Source organism: Macaca fascicularis, chromosome 8, assembly GCF_037993035.2.
Source record: "Macaca fascicularis isolate 582-1 chromosome 8, T2T-MFA8v1.1".
Classification (NCBI taxonomy): domain Eukaryota; kingdom Metazoa; phylum Chordata; class Mammalia; order Primates; family Cercopithecidae; genus Macaca; species Macaca fascicularis.
The window spans coordinates 131,324,635-131,343,204 of NC_088382.1; the positions used below are offsets into that span (position 1 = coordinate 131,324,635).

The window sequence follows — 18,570 nt, forward strand, 5'->3', positions numbered from 1 at the left end:
AAAAAAAAAAAAAAAAAAAAAAAAAGTTTAATTTCTTGCAACACAATGTTTTGTTGCTTTAAGTATACAAGTCTTACACTACTTTGTTAAGGTCTTTTCCTAATTATTTTTTATGCTATTATGAAAGAATTTTTTCTTTAATTTCATTTTTTATTCATTGGTAGCCCAGAGAAATACAGGTAATTATTATATATTGATTTTTATATAATACAACCCTTCTGATTATTAGTTCATTAGTTTGAATAATTTTTAGTGGATTCTTTAGAATATTCTATGTACAAGATCAAGTCATATTCAAATAGAGATAGTTTTCTTTCTTTTCATTTGGGATGCTGTATATTGCTTTTACTTACCTAATTTCTACAGGTAGACCCACCAAACAATGTTGAATAGAAGTAGCTGGGGCAAATTTCAATGTCTTGTTCCTGATTAAATGTAATATTAACCTGCATGTCCTTCATGAGATTTAAAATTTTTTTCTTCTATTTCTAGTTTTCTGAATGTTTTTTTAAAATCATGAAAGGATGTTAGATTCTGTTAAATGTCTTTTCTATGTCTATTGACATGATCATGTGGTTTTTATTCTGTATTGTATAATTAAGGTTTTGCATTGATTGCTTTTCAAATATTAAACAACCCTGAATTCCTGGAATCTCTCCATGGTTTTCAAAATTGTATATGGGGCCGGGCGCGGTGGCTCAAGCCTGTAATCCCAGCACTTTGGGAGGCCGAGACGGGCGGATCACGAGGTCAGGAGATGGAGACCATCCTGGCTAACACGGTGAAACCCTCTCTCTACTAAAAAATACAAAAAACTAGCCGAGCGAAGTGGTGGGCGCCTGTAGTCCCAGCTACAGGCAGGAGAATGGCGTAAACCTGGGAGGCGGAGCTTGCAGTGAGCTGAGATCCGGCCACTGCACTCCAGCCTGGGCGACAGAGCGAGACTTCGTCTCAAAAAAAAAAAAAAAAAAAAAAATTGTATATGGCTACTCATGGCCTAAACTTTAAATTAACATGACATTACAAGGTTTATCACAAATAAACTCTTCTCTAGCTAACAGTTAGCCTCTCCCTTTTTGTTCCTTAGAGCAGTCACAGGACCACTGATTGTTTTATACTACAAAGACAGTTTCAGTTTCCTTTTCTTTGTTTGTGCTACTCCTTCTGTCTATAAAGCCCTTCCCATGCTTCACTCCAATTTTTTTCAGTATTATCTATAATTCCTTCATATTCTCCCTCCTCTGTAAAGAATCTCTCTACCATTTCTTAAATTTCTATGCTCTTACAGCGTGATGTATGCATCTCTAATTTAGTTCTTATTTTATGACCCATAATGTGATTTGCTAATTGTGTAACTGTGTCCCCTTCCAAATTGTAAACTTGTGAGCTTGGATTATATCTTCTTTCCATTTCTAATATCGGCTAGAGAGATTCAAAACCCGTTACCAAGTTAATTTGCGTATTTAGATTTCTCAAGACTACTCACCATGATCTAGGTGGGTTCTACTATCTCCTAAACTCAGGTCACTCCTCTCAAGTCTTGTAGGGTCACGAATTATCTTCTCAGAAAGGGAAACAGTATCCCCCTTGAAGAAAGAACTGGGAACTAATTTTTGTATGAAAATAATATCACAGAAGATCTGGACTATTAAAAAATATTTCTCATCCTAATAAAATAGAATAAACTCTATGATTCCTTCAAGCCATTTTCCACATGTGTATACATTTTCACATCAATGAAACCATAGAATACACACAATATGAAAGTCTGCTTTTCTCAATTAATATAAGAAAATTTATGTTGTTTCTTAAATATCATTTACAGCTGTTAAATATCCTGTTGAGGATGCCACCTAATTTGATTAACCATTCTCCTGTCCTCAAATATTTACTTCCTCCTTCTTTTGGGGTTTTATAAAGAACAATATGGTAAACATCTGTGTGCATGTAAGTTCTTGCTTTCATTTGGATTATTACTTCAGGCTAGATTGATTTCTCAAATTAGTGGAATTAAGTAGGGTCAAATGATATAGCTTCTTTTTTCTTAGTTAAATTACCATTTTTTACTTTTTTTTCTAAATTTCAGGGTCATAGATACGGCTAGTAGGACATTTAGAAATTCTTCATTTATTAGATGAGGAAATTGAGAGTCTCAGAAAAAAACTGACTTGTTCAGTGTTGTACATTTGATGATACAATAGATTAGGATCGAGATTATATTACACAATAAAGTGGGACAAAGACCAATTTGAGCATATTAAACAACTTGTTTTGTTTTTGTTTTCTAAAAATCCATTCCAATCTCTTTAAAATATAGACACTGAATTAAGTAGGCACTAAAAGTATCTTGACTCTTGGCTGTTATTTTTATAGTAAGCATATTTTGGACGTAGAGGTAAGGTATATTTTGTACACTTTAGCAAATTAGGGCTGGACGACAGAAGAGAAGGACATACAAATATAAGAGAAGACAGAAATTATTAATTTTTTAATTTTCTAAGTGAAAAAGGAAGTAGAATATTTGAGTCATGTAGAAAATGATAGATGATATCCTATTTGGTATTATGGCATATTTTGTTAAAGCTAATTTTGGCCAAAATTTAGCAAATCACTTCTCATATACCTTTTGTATGTCTAGTGATAGAGGGGACCAAGAATCGTTGTTGTTGTTGTTGTTTGTATGTAATGTCAGAGTGCCATGTACTTCTTTTCATTTATTTATTTTTGAGATGGAGTCTTGCACCGTCACCCAGACTGGAGAGCAGTGGCGCGATCTTGGCTCACTGCAAACTCCGCCTCCCAGGTTCACGCCATTCTCCTACCTCAGCCTCCTGAGTGGCTGGGACTACAGGCACCCGCCACCACGCCCAGCTAATTTTTTGTATTTTTAGTAGAGATGGGGTTTCACCATGTTAGCCAGGATGGTCTTGATCTCCTGACCTATGATCTGCCTGCCTCGGCCTCCCAAAGTGCTGGGATTACAGACGTGAGCCACTGCGCCCAGCTCCAGAGTGCCATGTACTTCTTGATATGCAACAGTGAAATCAGAGTAAACTATATGCCATATTTTATCACTTATATGTATACATAATCTTTATAAAATGAACTACAGATAGAGAATGGACAGATACATACATACCAGCTTTATGATAAAGTTGTGACTTTTGACCAGAAAATCTCTGGATAAATATCTGTATCATAAAAAGAAATTAAATCAGAAGACTGGGTCAGGTATTCTCTTGGCGGGTTGGATAGTTGTGATTGGGAAAACTTGGAAAAAAAGAAGACATTGTGAATCATTGAAAACAAAATGAGAAAGACTATATAACTTTGCAGGAGATAATAATCATAAGCATCCATTCATATGTTCAGTCATGAAAGTATATACTAATTAAATGTATCAATTTATAGCCTTCTAAGTGCAATGTTCTGTGCTAACTCTATAGAAGCATGTTAGGAGATATGTTGAACTGATGCTCAGAGACTTGTTCTAGATTACCTAGTTTAAAGTAAGAATTAAAGCAGCTACTGTGATGTAGAAAAAATGCAACAAAATCTATTTGGATCTCCTTGTTCTGAGAGACCCTTCCTTACTCATTTTTCAAAACTTATTTCTTCAGAGCATTACATTCTAATTCTTGTGATCGAGTTGCTATTTTTGTTTGTTTTGTTTTGTTTTCACTTTGTTTTAGGATTGGGAACATATTATGGCCACTTTGACTTATCTGTATACCAGGTGTCGTTAGAAAACATTAACCTACTACAACTTAGTATGGGATTATATGCCACTATAATCCCTATTGTCTGAATCTTACTACTTCACACACCCTACTCAAACTTCTATGAATAGGCAGGTGATAGCACAGAGAAGAGAAACGAACTAGGTGATTATACTTGATAAGTGAGCAATAAGATGCTCAAAGTGATTAATGCACTAATAAGAAGTACATATCTGATTTAGAGCAGAGACTTCCTGTCAAATCCTCACTTCCTGCATCATCCATCAGTGCTTTTTGTGAGCAATGGTTTCATACCCTAGACCTGCAGATAGGCAAGTGAAGATGGAGTAGTTATATATTAGCAAAGGAAAGTAACTGAGAAAAAATCAGCCAAGTCACAGAACAGGAAAGTAGGTTTGCTACTGCAGGAATCCTACAAACTTCAGGGAGAGAGAAAGACACAGAGGAGGGTGGGAGGGGGAGAGAGAGAGAGAGAGAGAGAATAACTAGGCTTAGAGATCAAGCAAGGAAAGGTTTTTGTTTTGTTTTGTTTTTATCAGTAGGCCTCTGTGTTAGGCAGCCCTCTTCAAGACAGAAAACCCAATTCAAAACTATGTAAGAAAAGAAAAATTTCTGGTTTATATACTGGCAAATTTCACCTAGGATTTTCTTCATGATGGCTAGATTGAGAGACTCGAATGATATTATTAGGATTCTGTTTCTCCCTTCCTATTTTGACTTGACTCAGTTGACTTCTTTTGAAGGCAGTATCTCCCTTGTCCTGAGATATGGAGCAAAATGGTGAGAGGCATTTCCCTATCACAATGGACAACTGGCTGCCTCTATTCCAAAAGTTATTTAGAAATTTTTAGAATTTAAACTCATTAGCATGGCTTGGAACTTTCTCCTCCTTAACGCAATCTCTGTGACCAGAATAATGATGGTAATACTAAGAGTAAAGGGGAGAGACAGATCCTACTGATTATTAAAAATTATAGTCTGATGATGAATGGCGAATGAGTGTTGTAAGGAATAGAGATCAAGATGGCTGACTAGAGGCATTTCAAGCACATCTCATCCACTTAGAAGAGTCAAAATAGGGTGTAGACAACCACACTTTCAATACATTATCCAAGAGGGACAAAGAAATGCAACAGAAATGCAACAGGAAACACCCAAAAATGAGGATGGATAACAGGCAGCCTGCTTCGCCAAAAACAATGAGGAGTTGGGAGTGACTCTCCAATCTGGAGAAAGGGTGAGTGAGAGTCTTTCAGTGGTCCACATTCCCACTGGAGGATTGTGCAATCCAGGCTGTGGGAGAGCATCTTGGCTCTCCCTAATCCTAAATATAATTTAGGGAGCTGCTGGGAGACTATGAGAAGGAACCGCCCCAGGGAGGAAACATACCTTAGGTCTCACTCCCTTTATGAAACCTAAGCAGCTGTAGCAAGACACCATTTTCTGTTGTAACTTTTTAACAGACTGTGCGCTGTCCTGTGATCTAATAGTACTGGTCCTAGGCATTAGGGAAACTTGGTCTACTGCTTACAGAACTGGGCACTAGGGCAGAGTGAACTTCTGCAGCCAGAACTGTGGTGTGGGCAGCAGCCACCAGATGCTGGGAAGTGGGTCCCACCGCTGAGACTTGAGCAGGATCCAGTTGCCATGGAAGCTTGGTCTTGAGCTGGGCAGGGGCTCCTATGGCTGAAGGCTGAGTTGCAATCTAGGAATGGACTGGGGGGTCTGATGGGTAATCCAGGTCTGTTGCAACAGCCAGGACTGAGGAGCAAGCCCCATCAGGACCAGGACATGAGAGAGATTCACATATCCCACATACTGCTCTAGACTGTGGCCACTGGGGATGGCCCCATCTTCCCCTTGCCAGGACCTCAGTGTAGCAACTGTCAGCCGCACCTGAGCTTTCTGCCAAGTACCTGATGACTGTCCTTCCCTTGTCTGTTACCGCTGGTGCAGGCAATCACCATTGGGAGGTCTGAGCACCAGCCTGCCCAGTCTGGCTCCATCTGGCTTTGCTCCCACTTGGAGACAAAGCACAAAATCCAGGGTCCTGAGCATTCCACAAGTGAATCTGCCACCTGGGACAGCGAAGCACTTCTTCCAGAAGACTGAGATTGGGCCTAAACACCTTGCAGCTACCACCACAGTTGGCTCCTACCTGCGAGCGCCACCTGCTGGCGTGGAAATTGGCCCACACCTCCAGTAGTTGCCTAGTCCAACCACTGTCAACACAAGCACACAATGCTTGGAACCAGAAGAACATCTTACCACTGCTACTGCCATCACCTAGACCATATAGGCTGCCCAGGGACTAGAGAGCTCACTCATCCTCATATTCCACCACTACCACAATTGGCATCTGAGAAAGCCACCCAGAGACCCAAGAATCAACGTGCCTGAAATTGCCAACCCAGATGTCAGCATACACCACCCTGGGGCACAATGATAGGCATGTGTAGCCCACCACTAACAGTGAGGTCTAAAGATGTGCCAATCTGGCACTCCAGGCCCCAGCACAACTTCACTATAACCTCCACTAATAACTGTTCCTAATGCACTGAGGAAATCATACATCCACTAATACTGTTTATAGCCAAAGAAATCAGACTTCACCACCGCACACTCAAAGAAGTAAAGCCAAAGAGCACTACCCAGTCAATACCATGAATGCACCCTTAAGAAAAAGCCTCCCCCAACAAAAATAAATGTTAAAATAGGAAGAAGTGACTATTACACCAGATGCACAAATATCAATGTAAAGACACAGGAAACATGAAAAGCAAGGAAATATAACACCCCCAAAGTAACAGTAATTCTCTAGCAATAGATCTTAACCAAAAGAAAATTCTTGAAATCCCAGATGAAGAATTCAAAATATTGATTTAAAAGAAGCTCAGTGAGACACAAGAGAAATCTTAAAACCAAAGAATTCAGAAAACAATTCAGGATATGAATGAGACTTACCAATGAGATCTAGAAAACAACAGAAACTCTGGAACTAAATAATGCATTGATGGAAATACAAAATACATTAAAAAGCTTCCACAATAGACTAGATCAAGTGGAAGAAATAATTTTAGAAGTTGAAGACAGGTTTTTTGAAATAACCTAGTTACATGACAATAAAGAAAAATGAATAAAAAGAATGAACAGAGACTTTGAGGCATCTGAAACAGCATAGAATGACTGAATTTATGAAGTATCAGTGTCCTAACCTGAAGAAAGATAAAAAGTGTAGAAAAGCAATTTAATAAATGATAGATAAAACCTTACCAAGTCTAGAAAGAGATTTAGATATCCAGGTACTGTGCAGAAAGGACTTTGCCACAGCACTTTAAAATTAGACTGTCTAAAGTTAAAATGAAAGAGTTAATTCTAAAAACAGCAAAAGAAAAGCAGCTAGTATCTACAAAGGAAACTCCATCCTTCTCAGCAGAAACCTTATAGGCCAGAAGAGAATGGGATGATATATTAAACATACTGAAAGAAAATACTGGCAGTAAGGAATATGATATCCAGTGAGGCTAACCTTCATAAGTGAAGGAGAAATAAAGTCCCAAATAAGCAAATGCTGAGGAAATTAGTTACCACTAGTGCATCTCTAAAAAAATGCTCAAGGTAGTCCTAAGCTTGGAATCAAAAGGACATTTACCATCATGTAAACACATGAAAGTATAAAACTCACTGGTAAAACAATCACACAAAGGAAAAGAAAGGAATCAAATGGCACCACTATAGAATATGAAACCACAATTACAAACTGTAAGAAAAAGAAATAATTTATAAGACAAATAGAAAATGATTAACAGTATGAAAGGAACAAAACCTCACATAGTAATAATAGCCTTGAACATAAATGGATCAAATGCTCCACTGAAAACATAAATTGGCTGAACAAAATAAAAAATGATTCAACTGTATGCTGCTTACAAAACACATCTTACCTGTAGAGACCCTTTTAGACTGAAAGTAAAGGGGTGAAAAAGTATATTTCATGCAAATGGAGACCAAAAGTAAGCAGGACAAGCTTATATCAGATAAAACAGACTTTAGGTTAAAAAAAAAAAAAAGACAAAGAGGGTCGTTATATAGTGATAAAAAGATCAATTCTGCTAAAGGCTATAATTCTAAATAGGCATCCAACACTGAAGCACACAGATTCATAAAGCAAATATTACTAGAACTGAAGAGAGATATCAATACAAAATTGTATTTCAACACCCCATTTATAGCATGAGACAGTTCATCTAGACAGAAAATTGGCAAAGAAACATTGGTTTAAAACTGGACTTTAGACAAAATAGATCAAACATAGACCATCCTACCCAAAAACTGCATAATATATGTTATTTTCATCAGCACATGGAACATTTTCTAAGACCATGTCTTAAGCCACAAAATAAGTCTCAACAAATGTAAAAAATCAAAACCATATCAAGTATCTTCTCAGATCACAACATGAAAACTCTAAGAATCAATACCCAGAGGAACATTGGAAACTACAGAAATACATGGAAAGTAAACATACTCCTGGATGACTATTGGGCCAACAAAGAAATTTACATGAAAAAAAATTTTTTTTAATTGGAAACAGAAATGGAAACACAACAAACCAAAAGTTCTGGGATACAGCAAAAACAGTGCTAAGAAGGAAGTTTATAACATTAAATGCCTACCTCAAAAATGTAGAAAGATTAAAAACTAACCATCTATATACCTATGTAACAAACCAGCACATTCTGCACATGTATCCCAGAACTTAAAGGCTGGGCGCAGTGGCTCACGCCTGTAATCCCAGCACTTTGGGAGGCCGAGGTGGGCGGATCACAAGGTCAGGAGATCGAGACCATCCTGGCGAACACAGTGAAACCCCGTCTCTACTACAAATACAAAAAAATTAGCCAGGCATGGTGGTGGGCTCCTGTAGTCCCAGCTTCTTGGGAGGCTGAGGCAGGAGAATGGCATGAACCCGGGAGGCTACGGAGCTTGCAGTGAGCAGAGATCGCGCCACTGCACTCCAGCCTGAGAGAGCGAGACTCTGTCTCTAAATAAATAAATAAAAATTAAAAACGAACCATCTAACAATGCACCTCAAGGAACAAACCAAACCCAAAATTAGCAGAAGTGAAATAATGATCAGAGCAGAACTAGATAGTGGCAACAGCAACAAAAACAGTATAAGAGATCAACAAAAAGAAAAGTTGGTTCTTCAAAAAATAAGCAAAATAGATAAACTGCTAGCTAAACTAACCAAGTAAAGAGGAGAGCAGATCAAAGTAAACAAAATCAGAAATGAAAAAGGAGATGTTACAACTCCTACCACAGAAACACAAGATTTTGTGAACAACTCTATGCTCATAAACTAGAAAACCTAGAGGATAAATTCTTAGAAGCATACTGCCTCCCAAGATTGAATCAGGAAGAAATAGAAAACCTGTACAGATCAATAATGAGTAGAGAGATTTAATCAGTAATAATAAACCTCTCAACAAAGAAAATCTCAGGACCAGATGGATTTACAGTCAAATTCTACCAAATGTGCAAAGAAAAAGTAATACCAGTCCTCCTAAAACTGTTCCAGAATGTCCAGGAGGAGGGAATTTTTCCTAACTCATATGCTATGATGCCAGTATCACTCTGATACCTAACCCAGACAGGAACACAAGAAGTAAAGAAACTATTTTTATCTCTGATGACCATAGATGTAAAAATCCTCAACAAAATAGCAATCCCCTCAACAGCACATCAAAAAAACATATAATATGGTCAATGAGGTTTTATACCAGGGAAGCAAGGCTGGTTTAACACATATAGGTCAATAAATGTGATACTTCACATAAACAGAATCAAGGATAATCATATGATCATATCAATAGACTCAGAAAAAGAATTTGATAAAATTCAACATCTCCTCATGATAAAAACCCTTAGCAAACTAGGCATAGAAGAAACATATGTCAAAATAATAAAGGTAGTGTAAAACAACCCCACCACTAACATCATACTGAATGGGGAAAAGTTGAATGCATTTTCTCTATGGACTGAAAAAAAGACAAAGGTGGTCATTTTCACCACTCCTATTCATCATAGTACTAAAAGTCCTAGCCAGAGCAATCACGTAAGAGAAAGAAATACATGGCATCCAAATTGTAAAAGGGAAGTCAAATTATTCCTCTTTGTTGATATGATCTTATATCTAGAAAAACATAAAGTCTTCACCAAATAACTCTTTGGTTTGCAAAATGAATTCAGTAAAATTGCAGAATACAAAATCAATGTACAAAAATCAGTAGTATGTATATACACCAGTAACAACCTAACAACCTAGCTAGAAAGAAATCAAGAAGGCAATCACATTTATATTTACAAAAAATACCTAGGAATAAACAACCATGAAAGTGATAGATCTCTACAAAAAAAAAACACAAAAAACCTATAAAAATGATTAAAGAGATTATATATGACACACACAAAAAATGGAAAGACATCCTTTGCTCATGGATTGGAAATAACGTTAAAATGACCATACCAGGCCAGGCACGGTGGCTCACACCTGTAATCCCAGCACTTTGGGAGGCTGAGGCCGGCAGATCACCTGAGGTCAGGAGTTTAAGACCAACCTGGTCAACATGGTGAAACCCCCTATCCACTAAAAATACAAAAATTAGCCGGGCCTGGTGGCAGGCTCCTGTAATCCCAGCTACTCGGGAGGCTGAGGCAGGAGAATTGCTTGAACCTGGGAGGCAGAGGTTGCAGTGAGCCAAGATCACATCACTGCATTCCAGCCTGGGTGACAGAGTGAGACTTGGTCTCCAAAAGTAAAGAAATAACCATACTGCCCTACAGATTAAATGCAATCCCTATCAAAATACCAATGTCATTTTTCAAAGAATTAGAAAAAAAATTCTGAAATTCATATGGAACCAAAAAAGAGCTTGATCAGCCACAGCAATCCTGAACAAAAAGAACATAACTAGAGGCCTCACATTACTTGACTTTAAATTAAAAGGCTAAAGTAACCAAAAAGGCATGGTCCTGTTATAAACATAGACATATAGACCAATGGAACACAATAGAAAACTCAGAAATCAAGCCACATGTTTATAGCCAACTGATCTTCGACAAAGCTGATAATAACATATTGGGGAAAGGAAACCTACTTCAATAAATTATGCTGGGAAATTTGAATAGCTATATGCAGATGAATGAAACTAGACCTCTATCTCTCACTATATGCAAAAATCAACTCAAGATGAATTAAAGACTTAAATGTAAAACCCGAAACTATATATATGAGAAGAAAACCTAGGGAAAAGCCTTGTAGACAATGGGCTAGGCAAAGCATTGATGACTAAGACCTCAAATGCATAGGCAACAGAAAAAAAAAAATAGTCAAATGGGACTACATTAACCAAAAAGCTTCTGCACCACAAAAGAAATAATTAACAGAGTAAGGAGACAACTTGCTGAATAGGAGAAAATATTTGCAAACTATTCGTCTAACAGGGAACTAATATCAGAATATAAAAGAACTTAATTCAACAACAGCAACAGCAAATCATGATAATCCCATTAAAAAGAGGGCAAAGGACATGAATAGACTTTTTCCAAAAGAAGACCTGCAAATGGCCAACAGGCATATGAAAAATGCTCAGCATCCCTAATCATCAGAGAAATGTAAGTCAAAACCACAATGGAATATCATCTTACCCCCATCAAAATGTCTGTTACCACAAAGACAAAAAATAACAGATGTTGATGAAAATGTAGAGAAAAGAAAACCCTTATACACTGTTGGTGGACGTGTAAATTAGTACAGCTCCCCTGAAAAACCATATGGAGATTCCTCAAAGAACTAAAAATAGAAGTACTATTCATTCTAGTAATCCCACTACTGGGTATCTACCCAAAGGAAAAGAAATCAATGCATCAAAATAATACCTACACTCACATGTTTATCACAACGCTCTTCACAATAGCAACGATATGGAATCAACCTAAGTGTTCATCAACAGATGAATGGTTGTATAAAATGTGGCATATCCATGGAATATTATTTGGTCATAAAAAAGAATAAAATCTTGTCTTTTTCAACAACATGGATGGAAATTGAGGTTATTAAATGAAACAAGCCAGACACAGAAAGACAAATATTGCATGTTCTCACTCATAAGTGAGTGATAAAATATGTTCACATTTGTGCAGAGAATTGAATGACAGACAATGGAGACTTTAAAGGGTGAGGGGGCAGAAGGAGGGAGGATGATGAGAAATTAGTGAGTACTATGTACATTACTTGGTGATGGATTCCCTAAAAGCCTTGACTGCCATGAAAATGTACACATGGTCAGGCGCCATGGCTCACACCTGTAATCCCAGCACTTTGGGTGGCTAAGGCAGGTGATCACAAGGTCAAGAGATGGAGACCATCCTGGCCAACATGGTGAAACCCCGTCTCTACTAAAATTACAAAAATTAGCTGGGCGTGGTGGTGTGCACCTGTAATCCCAGCTGCTCGGGAGGCTGAGGTAGGAGAATCGCTTGAACCAGGAGGCGGAGGTTGCAGTGAGCCGAGATCACACCACTGCACTCCAGCCTGGTGACAGAGAAAGACTCTGTCTCAAAAAAAAAAAAGAAAAAAAAATCTATGCATGTAGCAAAATTGCACATGTACCTCATAAATTTGTATGAATAAAAAATTCTTCCCTAACTCCCAATTGCTCCATACCTTTTTGTTTTGTTTTGTTTTGTTTTGTTTTGAGATGGAGTTTTGCTCTGTGGCCCAGGCTGGAGTACAGTGGTGCGATCTCAACTCATTACAACCTCCACCTCCCAGGTTCAGGAAATTATACTGCCTCAGCCTCCCAAATAGCTGGGACTACAGGAAACTGCCACCATGCCCAGCTAATTTTTTGTATTTTTAGTAGAAATGGGGTTTCACCATGTTGGTCAGGCTGGTCTTGAGCTCCTGATCTCAAGGGATCTGCCTGCCCCGGCCTCCCAAAGTGCTGGGATTACAGGCATGAGCCACCACGCCTGGCCTCCATTCCTTTTTATAAGTCTATATCACACTATATTTGGAATTAAATTGGGTAAGAAAGTAGGGCATGTGTCTCTGCTACTAGACTCTGAATCCCTTAAGTCCCTCACACAAGACATGACACAATAAAATTTAAAAATATTTATAGTATATTTTAAGAAAAGAATCGGGGTATGTAGGCCATGAGTATTTCTTTTGAGTTATTAGAGATCATTCTCAGAATAATCTAATAACATTTATTTCATATATATATATATAAATATATATATAATATATGATAACTGTGTCAAAGAGTAGTCAGGTCTTACTCTTTTGCCCAGGCTGGAGTGCAGTGACCCAGTCATGGCACACTGCAGCCTGGACCTCAAAGGCTCAGGCAATCCTCCCACCTTAGGCTGTGAGTGGCTTGGACTGCAGGTGTGTGCCACCATACCAAGCTAATTTTTTTTATTTTTACTAGGGATGAGATCTCACTACATTGCCCAGGCTGGTCTCCAAGTCCTGAGCTCAAGTGATCCTCCCACCTCGGCCTCCCGAAGTGCTGGGATTACAGGCATGAGCCACCATCTCCTGCTAGAATGATGATATTGGAGAGGATAGAAAGCAGTCAGTAACCATTTCTCTTGCCACCCTCTCCTCCTACTCTTAAACTTTGGTCATTATGGTTCCTGCCAAATGTACTTTCTATATGATTAGTCTTTAATATTCCTGAAGTTATTTGTACTGTTCTTGGATAAACATATGCTCTATATTACAACTAGATTTTATTATACTGACAGAGTTCAAAATAGTATAAGCTTAGGTGCTCCTGGATTATTGACCAAGGGCAATATTCACTGACTTCTTGCTATATACGCAACATCATCCTAAGTCTTTTGCATGTATTGTTTCATTGAATCCATTCAAAAATTCCAGATGTATGATATTATTAGCTTCATTTTGCAGATGAAAAACTTTAGGCAAATAGATGTTAAGGAACTTGTCTGAAGTTGCCATTTTAGTAAGTGGAGGGACCAGGATTTGAATGCAGGTAACTGGCATCGGAACTCACGTTGTTACACTATTGCCGCTCAGTACGTCTTGAAAGCCCACAAAGCAGGACTTGACTGCAAGAAACTGAGGTGGCAGCAGGCCGGTGAAGAGTTTCTAAATGGAGGGAAGGACAAAACAATCTGCCCTTGAGTTGTATATTGGTCACTGGAGAGAGAAGAAAAAGAGAGATCCTTCGAGACATAAGATCAAAAACCATCTGGAGAGCCAGAAGGGGAAAAACCAGCAGGGAACAAAGTGTTTCCAGTATTGGGAACATGTTGAGTAAACCATCAGATGAGCATGGGAAGTCAGCCGGGAAAGTCAGGAGGGCTACCTCAGGAGAGAAAGGCAACAGCTTGTTATGGATTCCTGGAGACTACATGTAGAGCTAGTCTCAGTGAGCAGGCAAAGTATATTTAATGTCTGACATGTTTAGGTTCAGTCTGAACAAAATATCTCATTCCAGCACTGAAGATTACAGACCTAAATGTCATTCAATGTGAAACAACAAGCATGTATTTCCTTGTTGCACTTCTAATTCCAATAATGTACCTTCTTCCTTTAAGCTCTATACTTCCTAAACTGCACCTGTCTTTGAAACAGCTCATGCTAAGGTTTGAAGCTTGCTGCATCAGTTAAATGTGTCCCTAAGCATCTGACGGATAAAGGAGGACAGTAGAAACCTCAAACAAAACTGCTGCCAATAATCAGAGGATACAAAACAATAAAACATGTATAGCGTTCTTCCAAACATCAAGGAGGCTTCTTTTCTCTTTAAAGCTTGTAGTGTACACAAGATACAAAATGTAACCTCCCCAAAGAAGAAAATTTAGGTCTCTGGAAACTATATGGGAGGTCAGCAGAAAAGGGAATCATTGCTCCTCAGGCACTGCAATGACTGAAAACAGTTTATGAGGAAAATACATTTTAATCTTTTCCCTGACATTTAGTAATTGAGTATGTACACAGTAGCTGCACACACACACACACAGAGAGAGAGCTTAATTTACACGGAACTATTTTACAGTATATAATAGGACCATAGCCCTTCCAAAAGTCAGCTTAATTAAAAGGTATATTCATGAATTTTCAGAGAATTGCCTTACATAATATTATTAGTGTCATCAATATCACTTGAAATGCTGTAGAACATAACCCAGGGTATACAATTAACTTTGCATTAAGATTTGAAGTGAGACAAGCACTGTCTGTGAATATCATCCCTCAATTTGTAAATCACCAGAGCATGGTGACAATTTGGCTTGACTACAACTATGCCCGAATGAAGTACTTTTCCTTTTGAGAAAAAAGGAATCGACGAGCACGAGGACTCCCTTTTCTCCTTTTAGTTTATTTTTTAAAGTCATTTATTAATTTTCCCTTTTGTAAAAGTAATTCCAAAGTTTGCCTTTTTTCTTTTGAGGGGAAGGGGTAACTTTACAGGCAGTTTCCTTAGTCATTCTAGGCAGCCAGCCAATGAAATATAGACTAAACAACGCAGAGGATATTAATTTTACTTCACTATACATGCACACAGCTAGTGATGCATAAAGTCTTCATTCCAAGACTGACATTAAAAGGGTTGTGCAATTGCCTGGATTCCAGCGTCACTAACGGTTTTCTGAGGGAGTTGGAAAGAGATAAGAGAAGAGACCTTGGGGAACAATTTTAAAGTGGCTCAATAGAATCGCAGAGCCAAACTCATACCTACATCAATGTGGTGCAGAGAATCTCTTAAGTATTTTTAATGCTGAATTTGAGCAAGGAAACTTCAAGTATGAACCTAAAAAGAAATCAAAACGTATTTCACAGATATATTAAGAGTTTTCTGGCAACAGAGAAGCTGGGTAAAAAGAATTGGAAAATCAAACTTTTTATTGAAGTATGACATGTACAGAAATATTCACACATCAAAAGTCTAGAGCGTGATAAATGTTTACAGCATGAATATACTCCTGCAAACGATTCTGAGATCAAGAAACAATATCACCCATAACCCAGAAGACATGCCCACACCCCCATTTAGTCACTATCTTCTCTCAGGGTAATTCATATCCTGACCTCTAATACTGTTAGTGTAGATTAGTTTTGCTCGTAAACATTACATAAATGGACAATTCAGTGTAAATCCTTTTGGGATTGATTTTCTTTATTCTGCCTTTTGTTACTTGAGTGTAGTTGTAGTTCATTCACTCTCACACATAGAGAGTATTTGTAATGTGTTAATACACCTCAATTGATTCGTTCTACTATTGAGGATATTTGGATGAAAATATTATATATTTTACATATCACTGAGTTTGATTTAGGATTTTTATAACATATTAATGAGAGGGGTTAGTCTGAAATTTCAGTTTCTTGTTGTACTTTAATATAAAGATTATCCTGGCTTTATAAAAATTGCTAGAAAGTATTTCCTCTGTTTTCTTTCTCTGGAAGATTTTGTGTAAAATTTGTATTATTCTTAATTTTTTGGAAGAATTAACTAGTACAAATATTTTCATCTTCATTTGTTTTAGGAAGGTTTTCAATGACAGAATCAAAAAATTTTAATATACATTGCAAGATAATAATTACTATATTGATTGCCTTGTATTAATTATTAATAAATATATAATACAATTAGTAATTGTATATTAATATATACAACATAAATGTATATTTAATGTAATTTACATTTAAATATACATAGTATCAGTTTCAGAAAGTTGTGTTTTTAAGGGATTTGCCAATTTAATCCAAATTATCAAATTCATTGGCTAAAATTGTTAATAGTAGTCCTTTGTTACAAATAATGATGTTGCTTTTTTCATTTCTGATGTTGGTATTTTGTGTTGTCTTTGTGTCTTATTTATTTTTGCTAAGTATATGTTTTATAAATCATTTTAGTCAAAGGCTTTGTTGGGTTTTTTTTATTACACATTTGTTTTCATTTCATTAATTCCCATTGTTATTGCTATTATTTAAAAATTATTTTGGTTTAATTTTGTTATTACTTTGTTAAAAGAAAAACTTTAGACAGATTAAATTTAGCAGTTTATTTGAGCAAAGAAACATTCACGAATTGGGCAGCACCCTGAACTAATAAAGCCTCAGGGAGCTCCACCCAGCAATGTGGGCAGGCAGTATTTATAGGCAGGAAAAGAGAGTGACATACAGAAATAGCTCAATTGGTCACAGCTTGACATTTGCCTTATTTGAACATGTATGAGCAATCTGCGGCTGTGATTGGCTGAAAGTTCAGGCTACTGTGATTGTCAAAGCTCAGTTACTTGTTAGAAGAATATACTCTCAAGTTAGACTGCAGTTTATTTACAAATTATATTAGGATACAGTTCACTGCATACAGAGGCAGATTTAGGCCAAATTTAATTTGATTTAACAACCTTTTGAGATAAAAGCATATTTATCATTTAATTTTAGTATTTATTCTTCCACAATATTTTCATTCTGTGATATATATTACCCTCTCTATATTACTTTTAAAGCATATCACATTTATTTTATGTTATACCTTCTTTATGATTCAGCTATAATATCTTAAGATTTTCATTGTTAATTCTTATTTAACCCATGGATGATTTAGAAGTACATCATTTCCAGGTAGTTGGAGATGTTTTGATGGCTTACAATTTATTTCTAAGTTAATTTTGCGATCAAAGAATATACTCTGAATTATTTTGATTTGTTGATATTTCTTGAGGCTTTATGATCCAACATATAGTGTATCTTAGTCTAAGCTTCTATGCAAAGTCAAAAATTATGTGAAATCTGTCCTGTTGGCAGCAATGTCAGCTAACTGTGTAAATTATGAAAACTTTGTATTATTCAGTGTGTATATGTGTGTGAGTATATTTTTGTGTTTATACACATATACATACATATATACATACATATATTATATTATATATAATATGTATACATTTTATATGACATGTAGACATGTTTGTGTCTGTGTGTATATATATGTGTCTGTGTGTATACATATATACATAAGTGTATAATGTATATTATTTGCAATATATGTATTACATATTACATGCAATATTATATGTAATATATTACATATAAACTTTATATGTGGTGTGTGTAACATACATAAACATATATGTAGTAAATGGTTCTCAACCAGCAGAGATTTTTTTTAATATCTGGAGACAGTTTTAGTTGTTATAATTGGGGAATGGGAAGCACTACCAGCATTTAATGAGTAGAAGCCAGGGATGCTACTAAACATCCTAAAATGAATAAAACAGTTCTTCACAACATATATATCTTGCCATCTCAGCTACCTAGAGTGGTGTATTAAAGTCTCTCTCTATGATTAGATTTTCTCTATTTTCCCTTTCTGTCTTCATATTCTCAGATATTGTTATTTGTCATGTACACTGATATCTATTAGATTAAACCCTTTATCTTTATTAAATTTATTTAACAATGCTTCTTGGCTTTATGCCTACTTTGTTTAATATTAATATGCTAAATCACTTTTCTTTTGGCTAGTGTTTGCATGGTATCTTTATTTCTATACTTTTATTTTCAACTGTATTTTATACTTGAAATTAAAAGTTTGTTTTTTGCAAGAAGGCTAGAGTAGGTAGGCATTTAACAATTGATTTTGGTAATTTTAGGGTTTTTTTTTAAAATGTAGATTTAGTCCATTTATATTGAATGTAATTAATAAATATGGATTTTTAAATTTTTCTTACTATTTTTTTCTATTTTAATCGTCTTTATTCATTGCTTTCTCCTTTTCCT

At 36.5% G+C, this 18,570-nt stretch overlaps 1 long non-coding RNA gene across 4 annotated transcripts in view; it reads right to left on the reverse strand.

Annotated features, from left to right (window-relative positions):
* The window catches only part of LOC135964559 (uncharacterized), a 28,641-nt gene extending 13,260 nt beyond the window's left edge, over nt 1-15,381 (reverse strand). For 2 of the 4 annotated variants that reach the window (XR_010577045.1, XR_010577046.1), the window contains exons 1-3: nt 15,330-15,381; nt 13,832-13,977; nt 1,487-1,606 (exon numbers count right to left, since the gene is read on the reverse strand). This is a non-coding gene — a long non-coding RNA (uncharacterized lncRNA). The remainder of the gene's footprint in view (nt 1-1,486; nt 1,607-13,831; nt 13,978-15,329) is intronic. The other 2 variants (XR_012416882.1, XR_012416883.1) reach the window with 2 other exon arrangements.
* Between the last annotated feature and the right edge of the window lie 3,189 nt (nt 15,382-18,570).